Genomic DNA, 22,439 nt, shown 5'->3' on the forward strand with positions numbered 1-22,439 from the left:
TCTGCTCTCCAGCCTCTTGTCTCTCATTTGTGCCTGTGCACCATTCTGTTCCAGGTGAAGAACCCAGTATCCACCCCTGCTGCTTCATGCAGTTGCTGATTGTTCAGTCCTCCAATCTATTTAGATCCTTCTGCAAGGCCTCTTTTCCCTCCAGATAGTCAACACCACCTCCCAGCCTACCGTTACCAGCAAATTAGCTAAGGATGCAATCAGCTCCTATCATCTCATGCCTTCATTTGGGATAAAAGGCAAGCACTGATGGACAGACACATGCAGAAGCAGTAAGGACCTAAGAAAGACTAAGAAGTCAGAAGGAAGGAAGATTTAACCATCAAGAGTGAGCACATTTTACAAAGTCACTCATATTATTAAAAGGAAGAACTTGCTAAGAAAAAATAAAAAGTCACTTATTACTGTTATGTGTACGTGAAAAATGATCAGTAAGCTTTTTTACTATCAAGCTTTAAAAATCGCATTTCTATGAACTAAAATTCTGGAATTTTAAACAAAAAAATCAATCTGAACTTTTAGTTAGGGTATGCAAAAGCTGTTGTTTTTACTGTAATACTGAACTTTCTTTGACCCTCATGAAATCAACTCTGATGCATCATGGCATACCAGAACATCAGAAAAGTCAGTATGGACCAAAAATTCAGTATCCTGACTGCAATCAATATCCTGCCAATACAGGGTTATAAAATAATTTTTAAAAGCTATTTTTAGGAGGATTACCAATCTATCTTTCCATAGGAAAACCACCACATTATGTAGCAGGTCAACACACACACCAATTAAATCAAAGCATTTTGGCAACCACCAAAAGAACACAAGGAAGGCTCAAACACTCCATATATTACAGACCATGTATTGAAGGAGACAGAAGACAGGAGATTGAATGGCTTGCCCAAGGCTGCATAGGAAGTTTGTGATCACTGAATCCAGACTTTGCTGAAATTCTTTTGTCTATGTTGTGACAAATAAATTATCTCAAAGACAGAATGACTCTTTTGGAGATCTAACCTACCTTCTGTCTATCCAGACTGGCAAAACTGACCAACTGCAGGAGTCTGTATACCTCCTGGGAAACAAAGTGCTTGAGGGATTTGTACTCCCTCCAGCTCTCTATGAGAGTTGGAGTTAATGTGAATCAATGTGAAGAACACAATCTGTTTGTCAGTGTGTATACTTAACACATAAACAAGGATATATGTTTTCTAATCTTAAAAGCTTGGTAAGTTATTTATTGCTCTATGTCAACTTTGACTGATGATATGAAATAAAAGCATAATCATAAAATATTTATCTCAACAGAAATAAGTATAAGATATATATGTGAACAGAGAGATTTGTCTAGGATTTACAGTTTTATGAACTGATCCGTTACACATTTTCAACAGACATTTTCAAAACTTTTACTACTAACCCTTTGAAATCTGGATGTATTTCAGTATGAATGTGCAAAGACAAAAATTTAATCCCTTACTTTATGATCTATATTCCAACACAAAAGACCTTTTGTGACAGTAAATAGCTTGCCAGTACTCAAAACTGCAATATTTTTGGTGAGCAATCCAGAGTAAATTCCATTTTCTAAACACATTTGAGGAGTTAACATATTGGAGAAATATACAATGCCTGGATATTGGAGAACTACCTCTTTTTTTTTATACTTCAGCACTGAATATGGTGAAAAGTGGATCTATTCTCTGTGAAATCAGAAATCTAATAGGAAAGCGAAGGCAAAAGAATGACTATACAAGAGACTCCTTTCCATGAATAGTCGGACATGAAAAAGTACATGTCTATCTAACAGGTAAATACAGCAGCATGCAAATGTAATGTTGTATGAAATATTAAAAAAAAAAAAAAAAGGAAGAATCAAAATAAAACAGAAGCAATCTTCAGCATGAAAGTCTGAAAAATAAACTGTAAGACTACCAAAGTGATAAGAACACAGAATATAATGACAAGCATACAAAGCATATTTTGTTCCACTTGCATTTCTGATCAGAGGCTGGAATGAATTGAAGCACTTGAAAACGTTGTTTTTAATTGTATTGACAATCATCACAGAATAGCCTGAGTTGGGAGGGACCTCAAGGATCACGAATCTCCAACCCCCCCCCTCCACAGGCAGGGCCACCAACCTCCACATTTAATACTAGACCAGGCTGTCCAGGGCTCCATCCACCCGGCCTTGAACACCTCCAGGGATGGGCCATCCACAACCTCCTCAGGCAGCCCGTTCCAGTGCCTCACCACTCTCATATTAAAGAACTTCCCCCTGATATCCAACCTAAATCTTGCTTCTTGAAGTTAAAACCATTTCCCCTTGTTCTGTTGTTATCAACCCTTTCAAACTCCCCTCCTGTTTGTAGGCTTCCTTTAGGTACTGAAAAGCTGCAATGAGGTCACCTTCTCTTCTCCACAGCCTTCTCTTCTACAAGCTGAACAAGCCCACTTCCTCAGCTTGTGTTTGCAGGGGAGGTGCTCCAGCCCTCTGACCATCTCTGTGGCCCTCCTCTTGACTCCTACTTGACTTACAAAAATATAGTAACATATGAAACAAATGAAATGCCCAAGAAAATCCATATTTAGGAAGCCATCCAAATTGTAACTCTTAAGTCACCTCACTGTAACACGGTGCAGTCATTACAATGCGGAGAGATCCCTCTGGAAAACTGCAGGCTCTCCATTGGACACACGTGGCTTGGAATACTAGAAAATTGGTGGGCAGATACAATGTGTGTGAACAGCAAAGACCAGAGTACAAGAACAATAAAAATACAGTGCATTACAAACAAACATCAGAATAAAAAACAGACAACAGAACAAAACCTGCTTTTTTCCTTTGCAAATTCAACTACTTCATTGCTCTATCAACAGCACTGTGATTTTTATTATTTAAGGAAGCAGTTTGCTACAACCACAGGCTCATCCTGGAGAAAATCATGAAGGATGTCAGCCTTACTGGAATCCTCAAAGCTTCAATCTGAGCATATATTCATCAATTTACTTAAGAAAAAGAAATAAGTTATATTCAATATTATGGAAGTGACAAAATAAAAACTAATAATTTTACCACTGTTCTATAAGACTTAGTTAATGAGATAGGTCATTTAACTGTATAGAATGGGTGAACACTCCACATGTCTGGCATTACTGCAGATGTTTATTCACTAGTATCCCTACCTCCTGATATTTTAACTACTCCTTTCCTCCCAACAAACTTATCCTCATACATTCTTACATATAGTTATATTTATAAACTTTTGGTTTCTGCCAACCTTTCATGTTTTATTCCTTGAAGGTACTGATTTTTGAAATTCTTGGTATCACTTCTTATTCCCTAGAAGTTATATAACTTCTACCTCTATTATTTTCTGATTTTGCTCTCACAGGAACTTCACCAGTGTTTCCAATAAAATTACAAAATAGTAGTAAAATATGAACAAGCTGTGGCTCATTCTATAGTTGGCTCATCCAAACATACAATTATTTTTTTTTTATTCTTGTGGTAGTCTGCTACTAAGTTTTGCAGGAACTATATTAGTATATTAGTTTTATTACAGAGAAAGACAAATTATTTTAATATACTACTACTACAGTTAGAAGGAAACAGTTCAATATTGCTAATTAAGCTATTTATCAGAACCTCTGTTTGAGTGTTATTATATACATGGGCATTTTTTTGTGGTGGTGTTTTTGTTGTTTTGTTTTTTTTTCCTTCAGAACCATTAGGAATATAAAATCAACTCAGGTAATGTTCTGTTAGCACACTATTTACCCCCAGAGTACACTATTACAATTGCAGTTAGCTCAGCACAAAGTACTAAACCATTTTTTTAAAATGTAATTTAATCTAAAAATGTTCACACATGTAGCTTTGAGTATTACAGTGAAGCAGAGTGTGGTTCCAGGTATATTAACTATATTTCAGAAGTAATGCCTCCTACTTATTTCTGTGGAAATTACAACAGATAAGAGAACAAGAATACTGGTAGAGCTACAGAAGACTATTTTTTTTACATAGTCACCTCCATTAACTATGCATTTTTGCCAGATAAACAGGAGGCTGTATATCATGCTCTTGTAAAAATCTGCACTAGCAGAGAAGGTTCAATTTCTACTGCCATAGCACAAATACCCACCTCTGATATCATGGGCAAATACAATAAAATAGGAGGCATTACTTTCAGAGCAGGCCTTATAAATCCCTTTAAAAATTTATATTTTCAGACTGGATTGGGAGAACAATCTGATCTACTTTATTTTAAGAAGCCTAGTTATAGCTGTAGCTTCTGTGAGTTTTTGTTTTGATGTTTGTTTGTTGTTTGTTGGTGTTTGTTGTTTTTGTTTTTTTTTTTATAAAAAGAAAAGTCTTAGAAAAAGAGTATCAGCTTACAATTTTCAATAACACTACTGGATGATAGTAAATAGAAAATAATTGCCTTTGAGTATGCAAACAAAATTTAACCAGTGCTTCTTTCCTCACAAAAATCTGCAAGTAAGGTACCTGTTTTCCACTCTTTATTAGTACCTACACTGTAATTCCCGTTAAATAAATAAATACACAACTCTATTAAGGAAAAGTAGCAAAATAACCTTATATTTTACAAAATGAGCCCTAGTGATTTCAGTTAACTTTTTTTCAGGGATAAAAGCTAAATATAGCAGTAGCTATCCAACTTTATTAGTTTCAATGATGTAGGCAATGCTGATTTCTTGCACATCGTACAGAATACTTACTTCTAATGGTCAATCTTATACTCATTTAAATCAGGAAATAAGTTAAAAAGCAGCTGATTAACACGTTTCAGGACAGTTTTCATGCTTTTCCACTATTTAATATTCAGAATATACTTCTATTACATGTATATTTTTATTTCCTTCCCAAACTATCCATAGATTTAAATGTTTTTCCAAGGCTTGTAGGAAACATAGCAGCTCTTTTAATGACACAAGATATTTGAGTATTCAGGTAAATTATTAAACAAAAGAAAAGGAAAATACATGGGATGCTTTGAAAGTAATGCCTCCTATTTATTTCCATACAAACAACAGACATCAAATATCACTATTTGATAGAGCAAGTTCTCAGCTACCAATACAGTTACTGCCATCAGTTGATGTGCACAAATGAACTGATTGAGACACTTCATTTCATGGTGTGACAGAAATGCTTTGATATTTTATATCACAGATTGACATAGTATAGAATCTATTGGTATTTTATTTCTATTTCAATTTTGAACATGCAGATCTATCTGTTTCTTTATAGTCGTTTAATAGTAACAATGTTCCAAAAATTTAGCAAAGGTATGTGTTAATGGTATTATGAACCCACAAACAATATCTTAATACAAGAAAAGCAGTTTCATAGATAGAAGCCCTTAAAATATTCAGTTTAACAAATACGGTCTCAAATAATCTTTTTCCTAGAAATCTAATAGTAAAAAATACTTCATGTAGTGCACAGATTCACTCTGACATCTGCTCTTCTAATCTTGGATGCTAAAATAACAAACGCATCTTACCAACCCTCTGTTATTCACAGCCTTAAGGATGTCTAGAAACAAGTACAAAATGAATTTCCAAGAGGTGATAATACTGATATTTGTCAATGGCATATCATAAGCAATGTTCAAACTTTTTCTATCTTTTTGCATTATAGCATGCTCCAAACATAAAACAAGCGAGTGGACTTAAAGTGCTAGGAACACATTCAACAAAATAGCATGAACGCGTCCCAGTGGTGAGGCATTCTTAGCTGCTGCTAAAAGGCCGCTTTAAGGACATTATGGTTCCAACAACAAGGGCTGCTCCAAAAATGATGCCTCCTATTTTATTACATTGGGCACACAACGTCAGGGACAGATGTTGGTAGTATGATAGCATATACTGAACCTCCTTCCAGTATTCCATTACATTTTACTGGTGTGTGTCAGACAGCAGCAGAGGGGCAGACTGACACAGTAGGATCTACGAAATGCCATACAAAGCAGAAATGTGTAATTGAGTTCCTCCATGTGGAAAAAAATTACACCCACTGAAATTCATCAATGCTTGCTTAATGTTTACGGAAACCAAACAGTGGTTGTGAGCACAGTGAGGCAGTGGGTGGTGCCTTTCAGCAGCTGCAATGGCAGTTGCTGGCCACCTCTGCCGCTGATTTTTAAGAGCAGGGCATGAAGGTTCTTGCTCATTCCTAGCAAAAATGCATAGCCAATGGTGGCAACTACACTGACAAACAGTGCTTTTTAGATGAGAATTTGCTATGTTAAATAGTGTTATTTTTCCCTTTATTGTAACTTCATTGGAAATAAATAGGAGTCATTTTTGGAGCAACATACACATTTATACTTCTATTCCCATATTCCACTGATATAAGCAGCAGAGAAGCAGATGATTCTATGTCTCCTGAAGGACAGAGCAGGAACAGAAATAACATAGTTCAAATAAATTTGCTTAATTTATTCTAGTACCATCATCATTCTATTTTTCCTGTATTTCAGTACATAGGAAGAGTCCACACGCTGAAGATCTCTAATAGCCACCACTATAAGCAAAAATAAAATGACTGTGAGCTGTTAACAAGGCAATATAATATTTACAGTCTTCATTTAAATAACTGGTAAGTACTACAGTTTCTCTACTTTGGTAGGAAGCAATTCACACATCAATGTGAGAGATTGGTTGCTTCATCCATACAAGACTTTATTCCCTGTTTCCATATTATAACTCTAAATTATATACTATTCAGTTCCATTTACATATGTTCTACTGTGGCTTTTTAGTGTATTTTTCCACTGAGGCATGTTCTATTTATTCAAGCTAATTTCCACAGTTAGTCTCAAAGATTAATTTACATAACACCCTCTGGAATTTTATTCATTTATTGTGAATATTATTAACCTCTTTATTAACCACTCCCATTTGTTAGAATCTACTTTTGTTCTAACTCAGCTTCAATGATTTCAACATAGATTAGTTCTCATTATATTTAAACACCTAATTAAGATACTAGCTTAACTACAGTGAAGTATCCTTCAAAAATATCCAAAAATACTTTGTGCAAAGATTGCTACCAAAAGTATTGATAAAGCATTAGGTGTTTAACCTCCATTCTGAAATAATAAGCTTGTAAGGTCTTCAGCATTTATTTCATTAAATATTATCACTTAATTTTCAATGCTATTTGTTTGGCTGTATTCCATAAATATTGGCACCACCACCGAAACTGATTGTACCTGAATGGTTCTATCACTTCAGGATCAGTGATGAGATGTACAGTTTGCCCAGATACGTACATATTCTGCCTGTCAGACATCAAAAGCAGATGTCCTACAAGCTGTAATTTGAGAATGGGGAACTTCCTAAAACCAAGGTAACTTCTCTGTATTTAACAAGAGACTACATGGTACACAATAGGAATAGTTGTCCAAGGCTCCAAAAAACACCTAAATTCCTGTTGTTGCTCCTTGATTGTAGCAACTAATTATAATAAGAGTTATAATAGCAGTGCTGGTATCTCTCTACATTTGCAATGGACAATTAATTTAACATGCAGTGATTTCTTACAATAGCACTCTGGCAATAAATTTTACAGGGCGTGAAAATGAGTAATGTTCACCAGAAACAGAAAGAATAAGTCATATAATAGAAAGAAAATACCATATAGGACAGGCATTCCAGTTTCCACTGTGGAAATCTGATACAGTGAATGCGTACAGGTACTATAATTCAAAAATTCAGCATTTTGTCTTAAAAGATGTAGCTTTCCTTCACTAATATCTTTTAACTATGTGACATCAAGCATTGTTTTATATTAAACATATGACTGAGAAAACAAGCGGTGGGGAAAAAAAATGGAAAAGTGATAAAAAAAACTGAAACAACTCCGAAAAATCTCAATTTAAAAAATGAATCTCATTGCTACCTCATAAAACAGATCTGTATATTTTTACATTGATTCACACATGCATACATGGCTGCCAAACATAGAAAATTCTGTGGAAAATGTGAAAAGGAAAGCAATATGTATTTGAGTGTTTAAGATGTGCTAACTCTATAAAAAGCATTTGAAACGATCATTTAAAAATATTTCCTTTGTTATGGAATAGTGAGAGAATCCAGTCAGTATACCATTCCAATTCACAACTCAGAAAGTTCCGGTTCCATAATAACTGATTTCAAATCTAATTAATGTCAAATAAAGAACATACATATGAAGGATTAATGGACAGAATATAGAGCAAATGAAAAATGTGTTTGTGAACACAAACATAATTTTTGCAGTATCCAGAAGATATACATAATCTACTATCAGACTCCAAATATTTCACCTGCATTTCAACAGGCAGCTCAACAAAATAACCTTACAATTTTAATACTGAGACACAGATAGTATAGATTTTAGAGTTTGATAGACAATACTTACTCCAATCTTATGGCTAACTATATTTATAATGTTCAACAAGCAATTAGTTGTTACCATAGGCAATAGTGAGAAAGCTTCTGTATCCTAAGACTTACACAGTGTATTTTCACATAAATTTATGTCATAATGAGATATAATTTGCCTTTCTGCCCAGGAAATTTGTTCTTAAATCAAACTGACATGTAAAACATTATTTTATAACTCAAAAAGGTTTTTTTTTTTTTTTTTTTGCCTGCTTTCTGAATTAGTCCTGAAACAAGAAGCTTATAGACTGATATAAAAGAATAACTTGTGAAGGAGGCTTCTTTGTGTTAGTTTTACATGCTACTGAGCTTGTAGGAGGTGAGGGAAGGTTTCTAGAATTGTACTATTTCTATTGTTTGAATGTTACTTTCAAAAGATAGACAGTGATCACATTTACAGGACTTAACAAAGAGTACCTCTTTGTCCCAGAAAACACAAAATCATAGAGTAACAGCATCATTAAGACTGGAAAAGACCACTAAGATAATCTAGTCCAAGTGTCAATTCATCACCAGCATATTCAATTACCACGTCTCTCAGTGCCACATCCACTCTTTTCTTGAATACCTCCAGGAATGGTGACTCCACTACCTCCCTGGACAGTCCATTCCAATGCCTCATCATTCTTTCTGAGAAGAAGCTTTTCCTCATATCCAACCTGAAGCTCTGCTGGTGTAACCTAAAGCCATGACCTTTTGTCCTGTTTTTGTTACCTGACAGAAGAGGCTGACCCCCACCTCACTGCAAGTCCTTTTCAAGCTGTAGAGAATAAATATATATACGAATATAGAGCCTAGTGAACAGCCTTATCCATAAATCCATAAATATCTCTGTAATTACTCATACAAGTTACCTTTTGCTAGGGGAATTCCTATCTACTTCTAGAAAATAAAAAAGAGCTTCTCATTAGATTATCATATCACTCCCATCTATCAGCACACCCAAGTCAAAATACATAAAATATTATATCTAGAGAAGATGATCAAAAAGACATATGGCATTACCATGAAGTGAGTTAAGATACTGTGAAATGGCCACATCATGCATGTTATAGATCCTATGTGGCATGAATCCCTTCTACTCTTAAATGAACTTCCTTTTAAAATGCAATGTTTTTTTTTTTTTTTTTTTGTTAGTTTTTGCTAGAAAAAGATGTTAAAAAGCTGTATTACATGATGTGCTAAAATAACTGTAGATCATCTTGGCCCATACTTGTCATGTTGGAAGTTTTCTGGTTCTGGATCTAATAGGATCAAGAAGCAACTTAGAAATACCACACCCTCCTGTAATACCCAGCACTATAAGATAAATAACATAATCTGTAATCTTTCTTTTACATACTTGAAACAGATGCCAAAGACATTGACATTTCCTGTTGGTATTTCTCACTAGCAAATAAACTTCAGACTGTCAACAAGATCTTGATATGTAATGTCTTACTGCTAAACATGCTGAAAGTAACAGATGTTAACCTTATTAAATCAGTCAATACATATAGTTACAGTTCTGATCATTGCTGCTTCATTATTACTCTGTCTATTGTCACTGAAAACTTAGGCTGACATTTTGTAAATTAAGGAAGCAATTGCAGTAAAATTACTACAACTTGTAATTGGTTTTACTGATGCTTATTGTATAATCTCAAATAGAAAATAAACAACAAATTGAAAATATATATTTTACTGTTGTGTTATTCTGATGCTTTTCTGAAAATGTGAGCTAGTTTTGTGTGATGATCATTTCTGAAGATATTTTATTTTTTTTCTTCGAAGAACAGAAAAAAAAAGTTTTAAATATAGTGCTGCTCAATACATTTTGAAAACATTGATTCACTTAATTTCATTTAACTTTGCAAATGCTACTTAAACTTCATCAGTATTTCTAGGTCCTGAAATAAAACCCCAAAAACAAAACATACAAAGAAGCCAGAAATATGTTAAATTTAAGTGTGCTAATTACTGAAGTCAAAACAATCTATAGAATTTAGAGAGGGAACTGAACTTCAATGAGTTGTTGTGATATTTTCAGATGAAATAAAAAAAAATCCCTAAGCTGTACTATAGTCAAGAAAAGTGTGCTGCAACTATATTTACTTTTAAGTGGACTAATTAAACTCTTTTTAGAACACAGTGAACACAGTGTCCTGAAAGGATAATAAACATCAGCTTTAGAATGGCAAATTTTAAAATACATAGTACATGCCTAAAGAATGAAAAATTGTTTTCAGCTGGATATTTAAGACACTATTGTTTTATGTTTGTGAAACATTTTTACTGTTAATTTTACTGTTTTACTGATTATTAGGTTCACTATGGATAGATCTTTGTATATTGAAATACTTTTGTATTAACTTTTTGTAATCACATCACAAGCACAATCACACAATTCATTCCTCCACGTAAAATTGATGATTTTATTACAAGATTTTAGTACTTCAATCTGCACTGAAATGTTAAAGAATGCAGAAGGAAGAGAAATACCATTCAAGAACAGAAGTTACAGTAATTTCACGTCATTGAAGATTCTCATATATGAAAAATGCTTTTTCAAAGTATCATTCCTAGAGGAATATTACACCTCTTTTTAATTGTAGCAGACAGCTTAATGTTTTTATATCTGAAGTGTTGTGTAATCAATAATTTCGTCATGGAAGCTCAAAAGTTTAACATTCACTACATTTTGTTGAAGTTGGTGATTTCTTCTTTTTTAAATGATTATGAATCTTCTAAACAAGGATGAAAAAGCATTATCTATAATGAATTTACTTTAAGCAATATGTAGGATATGTGGTAAAATTTTAAGACAATTTCAGTTAGGGATTCATGAGGCGCAACACATCCATTTTCAAAACAACATTTTGCAAAACCCATCTTTTTTTTTTTTCTCTCTCTTATTTTCCAAATGCAAATGATATCTTTGATATTCTCTCACTCTTGTCATTTGCCAAGAATTAATGTTAAGGCACAGCTTTCACCATCTTCCTTTTTATGGAAATAAGGCAGATACTATTATTAAAAGTAGTCTCTGCAGATGGAGAAAAAAATAATAATTATATTAATGCCACCTTCTCCTAATGAGAGCTTTGATGCTTTTAGTCCCTAGTTGTACTTTAAAGACTAGGAACAGAGAGAGAATTTTCAATTCAGTCGCATGGGAACCACATTTGTCTGTCTGATCTCTTCTTCAGCTTCTGGGATAAGAAGTCTTTGCCTGAATTGACACAAGACATTTGACACCATCTTCCATTCTCACCCACAGTACACACAAAGCATATCTAATTGAAATCTGAGATGCCTTTAATGTCTTATACCACTGTAGAATGATGCAAGAAGAAAACATGAGTTAACTACACCTTCCTGAGGTAGGTAAGGAGCTACGATAGTCATGAAAAAAGCCTTGACTGTGAACCAACACACGGGAGTGCAGAAAAACACTGAAATTTATTGAACTATTCATGACTCTCACAGCTACTGTTTAAGTTACATTCAACATCACAAAGTCTTTACGGTTAGTCGTGATCATCATGCTTCGGGTATGGAATAGGGGAATGTGACGCTCCTCCCTAATAACCTAATTTCCATCTATAGACTGCTCTTAACACACATGTATGAAAGAGACAGTTGTATCACTTACACACAGCACTTCCCAGATGATCAGATAATAAGTAGAATAATTAAGTTAGAATTGTAAAAAGAAATATGAGATAAAGAAGATATTTGAAATAGCAAGAGGCAAGTTGAAGAGGTAAAGGGAGGGAGGAGGACTATATGAGGGATGATTAGAAACTAGACATGCATAGAACTGTTAAATTGGGATGTGGTAGACAGAGAGTAAACCAGCCATATTGATGCTCTCTGGGCCAAAGCTTGGTTTAGTCCTGTTCTAGAAGTCAGATAGACACAGTTGTGCCTAGAACAAAGCCAGGATTGGTTACATTTGAGAAGTCACTGTTTCCATCCTTCAGTACTCCCAAGCAGGAGTAGCAGGGTCAGATCTTTACAGAGCTGCTTTTAACACAATATATATTAACTTGATACCATCCTTTTGCCTGATGCATTGCACCAGCCATGCTAGCTAAATACTACCTAGGTTACTTTCAAGTACACTGATATTTTTAGAAGTCTCAGTTTTGAAAACTCACTTGACACCAAATAATATGCCATGTTCTTGAATGGCTGGTATAATTCAGAAAATAACTGTAAGATTTCTATTCTTTTAAAATTAATTACATGAATTAAAACCTATGTATGAAAATAAATAAGACAACAGACACTCTGAAAATATAAACACATGACAGTGCATGTCTCCACATAACTTTGCAAAGGAGAAACTAGTCATCAAAGCTACAAATACTAATGTTAAACCATATATAAATATATACACATTTTCTCCAGAAAAGAAAAAAAAATTGTTCTGTAGTGATTATTTGGTTCTAAGAAATTCTGTATGTGGGTAGCATGTTTGGTTCCATCAGCCATCAGACAAGTTTTAAGCATAGGCAACAAAAATTATGACTCCTATAAAATTAGTAATTAGGTAAATACACAATTGCTTCGTCTTTTCTTTCTTAACTGTTTCACTTTCTAATGTTTCCTACAACAGCAATTATCTTCAAAATGTTACCATTTAGTTTAAGCTCAGACTTCTTCACTGTTTAAATGCACATTTGAAGTTTCAGTGCATCTGTGATACTGGCTATGCCTGGGAGCATATCCATGATTCCTGGTTTCTTTAGTCTTGAATTCTCCAGTCCTATTGAAAAAGAAAGTTTGCCATATATATCAGAAACATTACTATTATTATTTTTTTTTCCCCTTCTCTAGAATATGCTGAGTGTGTTTTAAAATCTCCGGTATTCTGCATTTTCTTTTTCTACTAATCTAATTAAAAAGATACATGGAAATACTGACAGAGACAAAATTAACAGGAACAATTTTGTATTCAGTAGAGCAGTACTGCTTGTATTTTTAATTAAAGGATAAGAATATATCACATGATGTCTTAATTCGTCTTATTAGAAAAATCACACATCTATTCACTGTTAACTACTGTAGTTGAATCATTGCCACTTACTGTAAAGTACTGCCAGATTGGTGTTCCCCTTCTGCCCACTTAGTTTTCTTTTAATGAAAATATTTTTTACGCCTCAGTAAATGGAAAAATAGTAGATTAGTGAAGGATCAACATGATAATGATCAAAGACAAGGAAAATGATACTAATTTTGATGAGCCTAATTTCATCACCGCACAAAACTAAACACCTGTGTCTGAGATAAAAATAAAACCAAAATTGAACAACATACATTCTCTAGTTTTGCATAATGTTCTTCTGTTTTAATATAAGAGAATCAAAAATTAACTTGTGTACTTTGTCAGGGAAGAAAAGGAAGATAACGTACCCAGTCAGGTAGCTTACTTTTGAAATAATTAAAAAAGGAGTGTTAATATGCAGCATTAAGCATACACATATATCAACAGTTTAAACCTTCCACTGATGCGAGACAAGCCTAGTAAAGCATTTGTTTACATATTAAGTTTGATTGTATGATTATAGCTTTTTTTTTAAAAAAAAAAAAGTAGAAAGTAAACTAACGCAATAATAAAAAATCCCAACTTACTCTTGGGTAACTGTCAGTTGCTAAAAACAAATGAACAACAACAACAAAAAAAAAAACCCTGGTATAAATATTTCAAATTTCAATTAAAGTAGAGAATTTGAAAATATTGTGTTTAAAATGTAAAATGGGTAAGGGTAATGTGATTTTATATTTTATTTCTTTTTGCAACTGGTAGAGGAACACTGTGCTGTACTACCAAACCTAGCAGAACATTCTGAGGTTTTTTTAAAGAACTTCTTTCAAAAAAAAGGGTGATGATATTGTAGTCATTTATCTTAATGAATATAGAAATTATATGAAATATAACATGAATATAAAAAAATGAATATAGAAATTAAAAGTAAAAATGGAAGTGCTTCTTTTGTTTATAGCTGTCAAAAACATATGCTTTCGTTTTATTAAGGCATCCACAAATAGAAGTCAACACAGTTGTATTTGTTCCCAAATGCAATTAAAGTTATATACTATTTGCTTTTTCTTAAAATATTATGTTTCCCTCTGTCATGTTTTGCTGACGTACTGAGTGCTTGCCTCTATTTGCATTGCTTCTCTCTCTCAACTGTAACCACCTAAAAGTACAATTTCATGTATTCATCGGAGACAACCATTTTATTAAACTCAGTAGAAGATCTTGTATTATTTTTACTTGAAGCTTCCCAAACCATACATTCCTATGTTTTAATATGCATGTTTTAAATTCATTATGCCATCTGAATTACATACTGGTTGTCTCCATTACAACTTTCCTTTACGCATTTTCTCTTTTTCTGTTTCTATTGATGTGTTATCCATATTGTTATGGTGTCTGATACCCAAGTAAAAATTAACACATATCTTCACTAAACTGCTGTAAGTAAATATATACATATGTACATAAAACCATTCTTATTTTACAATTTACAAAGATAAATATATAGGGAAAAAAAAAGTAGTAAAATCACACAGATGCCAGTGGCAAAGTTAGAGCAAATTTTCTAAGCCCAAGTAGACTTGTCAATACTTCCTTTGAGACTACCTATAATTTGACTATTAGAAATAATGTTAAAAACCTTGAGATTTTTCAGGTCCCAGAACTACTTCACTGTCTTGCCACAGTCACACCAGAGTGTGTAGTTAACCAATGTGGCTTAGTGAAGAAATGCAGCTATTTCATGGTTGAGCGTGAACGCTTAGGACTTGTCAAAGGAATGGACTGTCTGTAGCTTATCAGCCTCTCTCAAATTATCTTTGAAACTAGAATATTAAGGTAGAATTACAAAAGCAATCTTTTTTTTTCTACAATGCAATGTTTCTTTAAAATGCCATTGAGAGTCATAACTATAGTGAATAAGAAAGAAAATATTTATAAACTTCACCATATATTGAAAATCGTCTCTATTTCATAATGTCAGTAAACTTTCATTTACACAGTTTATGTGCTAGGATTCATTTCTAGGGTGCCTTGTTTAGCCTAGGGTACTTCTTTCATTTTAGAGAATATATTTGAAGATAAGCCTGCCTTTGTGCACCCATTTGTCCCGGGGTGTTCCATTCATATTTAAATTTCAATTCAGAAACTCAATATTTACTATCAATATTGCAGACTGTCTCCAAAGAATTAATGGCTGCCATAACCTTTCTTTAGAAATCCTAGTATTCTTCTGGTGTGAATAAACAACATTTTCTTTTGCCTATCTAAAAAGGAATTCTGGAATAAATTACATGAGACTGAATATATAAAAAGTATTTTTCTATTGAAAATTAAATATTCTGCAGGAATGCATGGAAGATTTGAAGCCTTGGGAGATAAACTCCACAAATTTAAGATTATATTTTAAGTCAGTGTACATTGTCTCACTGACTTGCATGCTCTTTTCTCCGATTAAAACAGGTGTCAGTGAAAGTGCATATCTCATTCAATAATACAGTATTCAAATATGTTCATAACTATCTTCTTGACAGATATCCCAATTAAGCATTACTAGATATTTGCTTAAAATACTGCCTCACTAGAGATTTTGTTTTTAAAGAATCAGAAAGCTACACAGATTTCCCTACATTAGCTTCTACAGCACGCAGTTTACAGTCAACAGGTAAAGAAAAATATGGTGGTGAAATTCAGCTGAGCAGTTGGCAATAAATAATTTAGCATTTTATTTATTAATAATACATTTTAAAGTGATATAGACAGACAGTCAGGTGGGAGCACCGGTATAGCTCTTTGTACTAGAAGTATTTCTGTGTTTTTAACAGCAATGCTTCAAAGGCAAATATCCCAGTGTTTCCATTTATAGCTACAGTTAGTTAAAAGACAAAAATCATACCAGGGATACTTCACACCGTATCATTATTTCACGAAAACAAAACAAAATATGCAGAGACTTACGTTTTATTTCATCACAGAATAAAAGCAGAAAGTTTAGTTTGAGGAATAGATTTCCATTTTTATTTCACACTTGAATTTCTATTTGACATTAAATATGTTTTTTTTTTTTCCTTCTTGGAAAAGAAAACAGTGGGATTTAACAAACATCCATTCACACTAGAAGATTTGAAATGCTGACAAGCCACACAAAAGAATTCATGATTCACATAGATTATTTTTGTCAGTAGCACAGTATGTAATGCTTGGCTGAGTAATTTTTGCCAATACCAAAGAGAAAGAAATTTTATGAAGTTGTACATGAAAGCACAAGAAAAGCCTAGTAGAATTATCTTCTTCAATCTCATTAGTGAGAAGATTCATAGGAAAGAATTCTATGTAATCTAAATAGCATCTCTATTTTAACATATGATTACTTCATACTTGGTTACTGTGGTTATCTTCTACCTAAGCACTTACTGAATGGTTAGTGAGCTGAAGTACTGGAAATGCTTTCACTAAACATTCATCAATTTTGAAATGTTCTAATTTTTATATTTTTATGCATTATTTGACAATTGGGTACAATAGTTTTAAACATACATCCAATTTCCATTTCAGACTTTTGTTTTTCTGGTTTGTATGCAGCCAAGAGGAAGTCTGTGTAAGACAATTGATGTAATTTAAATGCGACTTTTGCTGCCTCATAGATAAATCCCAGACTGGACTGACCCAAAACCATCTATTATTGATAGAAATGCCCTGGTTGTATCACAGGCACCATGAAACTTCCAGTCAAATGTGTGAACCAATACCTTCAATCGCTTTTGCTTTATGTTTGAGTTCATGCTCTGGAGAGATATCAGACAGGCAAAGAATAAAATGCCAATCCATGTCTGGATGGAGATCAGTGATGAGTGGTGTCCCAATGAGAACAGTGCTGGGACCAGTACTCTTTAATCTCTCGATCAATGACATTGATAGTGGCATTGATGGCCATACAGAGGGACCTATACAGGCTTGAGCAGCAGGCCAAGGTGAATCTCATGAGGTTCAACAAATCCAAATGCAAGGTTTTGCACCCAGGTTAAGGCAACCTTCACTATCTATGCAATCTAGGGGATGAAAGGATTGAACACAGCCCTGCTGAAAAACACTTGGGGGTACTGGGAGGTAGACATGATCCTTTCAATATCTAAATTGGATCTATAAGAAGGAAGGAGATACACTCTTTAGCAGGGTGTGTTGTGATAAGACAAGGGGAAATGGTTTCAAACTAAAAGCAAGGGATATACACTGGATACAAGGAAGAAGTCTTCTACTATAAGGATAGTGAGGCACAGGAACAAGTTGCCCAGAGAGTTGGTAGATGCCCCCCGGGTCCTTAGAGACACTCAAAGTCAGGTCAGAGGAAGTTCTGAACAACCTGATCCAGATGCAGATGTCCCTGCTCATTGTAGGGGAGTTGGCCTAGATGACCTTTAAAGGTCCCTTTCAATTCAAAAGATTTTATGAGCCTACAAATTAGTGTCAACTAGCCACATACAATGTGCATTTAAAGTCATTTTACTACAAACATTATCAATAATGAACACTGTTTCTTTTAAATCTTCTCACAATTTCATATCCATTCTTGCTCTGCTAAGCTTGGTACAATCTATAAGAACTGGAATAGTTTTACTTACTCATATAATATTCAACATGTTGAAATACAGGCAGTATATTTTATCTAATAACAGCCTAATTAAGGATATTACTTGCCTCTCACCAAAAGCAACTAATGTTGATGTTTCATATATTAGGAAAGAATTAGGAATGTAAGATGAAGAACTACAGACCTTATTCCATTCAGAAAACTAAACTGAACTGAACTAGAAGAAAATAATTAGGTAGCAGTAGCAATTGAAAAGTCTATTTCCATGGAAAGTGCTAAGGAAATACTTTTTTCTCAGTTAAGTGGAAATTTACTGACACTGATAGAGAACTCTGGAAAACTGCCACAGCACAGTCTGTTCCTGTACATGCTTCCACACTAAAATTCTAAAATTCCATACTAAAATCCCTCCCACATACATTTATTTTTCTCATGTTCCCTTTTTATTTATTTATCCTAATAGCTTTTTGGCTTAAATTTAGCAGGTCTTCAGCTATGCAGATATATTTCCTATAAACAGTATTAAAAAAAACCTTCCTTGACTTTCCTTTTCAGGTTGAAATACCCACAGAAGCCTTTGTTGTTTGTTATTCTTGGTACTCCTTGCCAACTTTAGTTCAAGCTGGGCAATGGCTTCCCTAACCCCTCACCTACACAGACTACTAAACAAGACTCATTTGTTACTTATTTTGAGGTATAACATAACTAAAAACAAGCACTGAAATGGGTCTATACAATTGTAACATTATAAATGATTAAGATGGCTTTACAAAACACTTAAGGACAGAATATGACTATTACAATTTCGTGTTTTATCTGATAAAAAGAATGTTTTTGCAGAAGCATACTCTAATTAAATGTTATAGAAAAAAAAAAATCAACAACCAAGATAGCAATGATCTTTGAAGTATTCTTCATAAATAAATTAATCAGCAGTTAAAATAAGGACAACCAGCACTATTTTACTGTGGGGGAACTAAAACTAATTATTAGATAGAGCGATTAGAAAGTGAACAGGAATCTTCATTCACAATCCATTATATGAAAAAAATAACTTGAACGAGTACTGTTAAGGGAATACTTTTAAAGACAGTAAACTATTTTTAAACAGTGAATGTGAACATTTAGTTCTTAATAAAAGTTGAAATGAGTTGCATGATCACTTCATGGCAGTACTACAGTTTCGTGAGACTAGAGAATTCAAAAACAACAGAAATAAAGTAGGGGAGATTCATGGTACATTTGTTTTTAAATAATTATCTTAAACTCAATTGAATAAAGAATTACTTATTTTCTCTCTGGATTTAGAATCTTAGAATCACAAAAGTTGGAAAAGATCTCCGTAATCATCCAGTCCAACAATTCGCCTACACCAGTATTTCCTCACCAAACCATACCCTTCAGTACAACATGCAAACATTTCTTGAACAGCTCCAGGGATGGTGCACAATCAATGAATATTAAGATGTTCTAATTACAAAATAAACAAGGGAGTGTGGCAAAGCAGATAACGATAACAAAAAGAGAATAGATAGAAGACTTACCCCTATCCTGGGCTCACTTACAAACTCCAGCAGAACAGATTTCCAGAAGAGATCCTTCCCTGCTGGTAGCCAGCTCTTAAATAAGTCTTCCGGCAGCACAGGTGAATTGCCTTCACCTGTGCTCCTCTGGCTGACTCATTGCTCACCTCAGGTGATCAGAGGTTCAGGCCATGACTCAGCAGTTCCCATACAGATGGTGACTCAATCACCTCTCTAGGCAGGCTATTCCAGCTCCTGACCACTCTTTTGAGAAGAAATTTTTCCTAATATCCAACCTAAACCTCCCCTGCTACACTTTGATACCGTTCCCTCTAGTCCTATTGCTTGTTACAAGGGAGAAGAGGTTGACCCCCACCTCACCACAATCCCATTTCAAGTAATTGTAGAGAGCTACAAGGTTTCCCCTGAGCCTCCTCTTCTTCAGACTAAACAATCCCAATTCCTTCAGCCGCTCCTTATAAGATTTTAAGATAAAAAAACCTTTACTGGACAAGTTTCTAAGACAAGATAATAATGTAAGTGTCTAATCTGAAAACACTATACATACTTTCTACATTGAACTTTCATCGTAGGAATACATAAAAAATTAAAATATGTAATTTATAAAATTTACACATTTTCAGCTTCCATTCTTTTTGTAATAATGGAATTTAAAAGTTCTCACATTCTTTTATTTTGATGCATTTCACTTATTTACAGAGAATATTTCTGTCTGTTTTTTTACTGTTCAAATTTTGATTTACCCCTCACCTCTGTGAGAATCCTTCTTAGTTTTTTTTGGCTCAAAGCTTGCTTCCTGAGGTATTTCTTGTGATAAGACCATGAGTGACTTGCCAAAGAGGCAACTGATGGGTGCTAACCGTGTGATAATCGATATCACTTTGGGAACATTTGCAAGCCCCTTCCCCCAGAGCTGCTTGCTCTGTAGAAGAGCAGAAGAGAGTGCTCAGGAGTGTTCACTGGCGGAAGATCTGGCCTGTGGCCAAACCGCTCCAGCTAAGAATGGAAGGCTGGGGGATGATACCATTGTATCTTGCGAAGGCAAGATGCAAGTTGGTGCCTCCCTGCTTCCTCTTATCTACTGGCAAGGCCAGAAAGATAAGAACAAAGGAGGTTCCTGCTGAGATCCCAGAGCCAGAAGCTGCCACCGCAATGAGAACTGACTCAACCACCTTGGGTTTGATCTGTCACTCAAAGGAGAGCTGATTCGACCACTTTGGATTTGAGCTGTCACTCCAAAAACAGCTGACTCAACCACTTTGAAGTATTGAAAAAGGCCCATCATCACCATGGTCGTCGTCATCGTTGGCAACAGGACAACAATGCCTGACGACCCACCGCTACTGAGGATCAAAGACTGAACTACGAACCTCGCTGGATCCATGGTGGTGACTATGTCCCTCTTGCTTCCTATAAAGACTCCTTGCTTCTTCTTTTCTATCTTTTCTATCGCCCTCCTTCCCTTCCCCCATTACCCTAATTCATAATAGTGTCCGTTCTCCCATTCCCCATTTCCCCTGATTAAGATTTGTAATAAACTGGTCGGACCAACATTTGAACCGTTGCTTCTTAATCTCACGCCGGGTATGTAGATAATAAAAGAACCTCCTCTCCCTCCTATAAATTGGAGCGAGACAACCTCCACAAACATTCTCAAGAGGTTGTTTTTTTTTTTGTGATGCAGCTTCTGGTGTGACAGGTGTACTCTATTTCTTGTAATATAGTGGAAATTAAAAATATTATTTCATCATTCATTTTTCATGTCCTGAATTTCAAAATTCACTCTATTCACACTTTCTGACCTTATTGGATCTTGTACAGTTTGTCCAATAAATCAGACAGTATCTCATACAAACTTTCAGAATCACAGAATCATCAAGTTGGATAAGACTTCTGAGATCATCTAGTCCAACCATGCACCTACAAGCAGTACTGCCCACTTAAGAATGTCTATAAGTATCATATCTACACATTTATCAAACACCTCCCAGGACAATGACTACACCACTTCCCTGGGCATCGTGCCTCACCACTCTTTCTTAGAATAATTTTTTCCAAATATCCAATTTGTACCTCCCCTGGTGCAACTTGAGGCCATTATGTCTCTTTCTATGAATAGTTTACCTGTGAAATGAGGCCAACCCCCACCTTGCTACAACCTGCTTTCAGGTAATTGCAGAGAGCAAGAAGTTAAGCCCTCCTAGTGGTAACTAACTGGCTGTATTCTTTATATACATTATATATATATATATATATTTGTAATAGAAAACAATGTGATGGACTATTTAATTCCTCTTATTTACAATTTAAGCTTGGTAAATGCATATTGATTATATATATTAAATGAAGAAGAATCCTTGTTTTTCAGTGTTATGCACCAAAATTAGCAAATAAATTTTTCAAAAGGATTTTCTAGCTGTAGGTAACAAACTCCAGTATATGCAAGCACAGCTATGGTATATATCATACAATTGTTTTTGTCAGGTTAAGTATTCTTAAAGCAAGTGACATGTAAATACAAACAGTTACTGGCACTGTTCAGAGTATTCCATATAAATAAACATCATACCTTTTGCAACTGGTCAATACCTATTTGTACAGATCTGGATGTCAGCATGTAACGTAAATATTTGAATTTATCTCTGTAGTGTCAACACAATAAACCACTTGCTACACATAGGGCCCCCAGCTTTGTGCAAGGAATTGTTGTGTTATTGCTGCACTTCAACAGCTGAGCATTTCCAAAGCAAAATACGCTCCTTTGAACTCAGCAACTTCTGACAGAAATTAGCACTGATGTTTATACTCAAGCTGCATG

At 34.4% G+C, this 22,439-nt stretch overlaps 2 protein-coding genes and 1 long non-coding RNA gene across 3 annotated transcripts in view; 1 reads left to right on the forward strand and 2 right to left on the reverse strand.

The window, feature by feature from the left end:
* Positions 1-22,439, reverse strand: part of CSMD1 (CUB and Sushi multiple domains 1) — a 984,784-nt gene that overhangs the window by 410,837 nt on the left and 551,508 nt on the right. The window lies entirely within an intron of this gene.
* LOC128087832 (uncharacterized) overlaps positions 1-22,439 on the forward strand; it is a 303,478-nt gene that overhangs the window by 218,613 nt on the left and 62,426 nt on the right. The gene's annotated exons all lie outside the window — the stretch shown is intronic.
* On the reverse strand, positions 13,144-20,368 carry LOC128087994 (uncharacterized). Its single transcript, XR_008210111.1, has 3 exons — positions 19,622-20,368; positions 13,538-13,609; positions 13,144-13,216 (listed from the first exon to the last, which is right to left on the reverse strand). It is a non-coding gene; the product is annotated as an uncharacterized LOC128087994 (long non-coding RNA).

Source organism: Tympanuchus pallidicinctus, unplaced genomic scaffold (genome assembly GCF_026119805.1).
Source record: "Tympanuchus pallidicinctus isolate F22 unplaced genomic scaffold, pur_lepc_1.0 scaffold1, whole genome shotgun sequence".
Lineage (NCBI taxonomy): Eukaryota > Metazoa > Chordata > Aves > Galliformes > Phasianidae > Tympanuchus > Tympanuchus pallidicinctus.